The sequence below is a fragment of the Suricata suricatta genome, chromosome 13, assembly GCF_006229205.1.
Source record: "Suricata suricatta isolate VVHF042 chromosome 13, meerkat_22Aug2017_6uvM2_HiC, whole genome shotgun sequence".
NCBI lineage: Eukaryota > Metazoa > Chordata > Mammalia > Carnivora > Herpestidae > Suricata > Suricata suricatta.
Genome location: NC_043712.1, coordinates 13,661,682 through 13,662,828, shown reverse-complemented (window position 1 = coordinate 13,662,828; position 1,147 = coordinate 13,661,682).

Below are 1,147 nucleotides of genomic sequence, written 5' to 3'. Positions count from 1 at the left end.
CACTGTGAGCACATTGGAGTGAGTGCCCTACTCTATGGACGAGGAATCTAAGGCTCAGGGAAGGAGAGAGACTTGCCAAAGACATTCTGTTCTTTTTCTTTCTTTCTTTCTTTCTTTCTTTCTTTCTTTCTTTCTTTCTTTCTTTCCTTCCTTCCTTCCTTCCTTCCTTCCTTCCTTCTTTCCTCCACTCTCTCTTCCTCCCTCCCTCCCTCCCTTCCTTCCTTCCTTCCTTCCTTCCATTTTTCTTAGCATTTCATTGAGAAATAATTTCAAACTTAGGAAAAAAGTTTCAAGAATAGTACAAAAATTTCCCCATGTAGCCTTCGCCGAGCTTTCAAATACATTACCACCTTATATAACCATAGCATGATTGTCAAAAATAAGAAATTACATTGATACAATACTATTTACTACAGACCTTATTTAAATTCAATCCGTTTTCCCATGAATGCCCTTCTTCTGGCCCAGGAGCCGATGCAGGATTCCACGCTGCATTTACGCATGATGCCTCCAGTCTGTGAAAGTTCCTCTGCCTTTGGATTTCATGACATTGACGCCTGCAGAAGGTTCTGGTCAGTTACTTGCTAGAACGTTCCTCAGTTTGGGTTCCTGTGGTGTTTCCTCATGATTAAACTGAGAGGTTATGCACCCTGGGTAAGAATGCCACCAAAAGGGATGTTGTCCTTTCTCGGGATATCAGGAGGTGGATGACGTTGCTGTGTCTTGGTAATTGGTGATATTAACTCTGATCCCTGCTAAGGTGGTATCTGCCATGATTCTCCATGGTGAAATTATTTCTTTTCTTTTTCTTCTTTCTTTTTATAATGAATAAGAATCTTGTGAGGTGAGTTTTAAGATTATGCAAATATCCTGTGTTTCCTCAAACTTTCACCCACTAATTTTAGCATCCATTAATAATTCCTTCCTAAGATAATTATGACAGTGGTATTTGCCAATTGATGATTTTCTATTTTCACCTTCCCTTCTATATTTTTTTAATTTTTTAAATTTTATTTTAGAGACAGAGAGAGTGTGTGTGTGAATGAGGGAGAGGGGTGGAGGTGGGGGAGAGAGAGAGAGAAAAAGAGAGAGAGAGGGAGGGAGAGAGAGAGAGAGAGAGAGAGAGAGAGAGAGAGAGAGAGAGAGA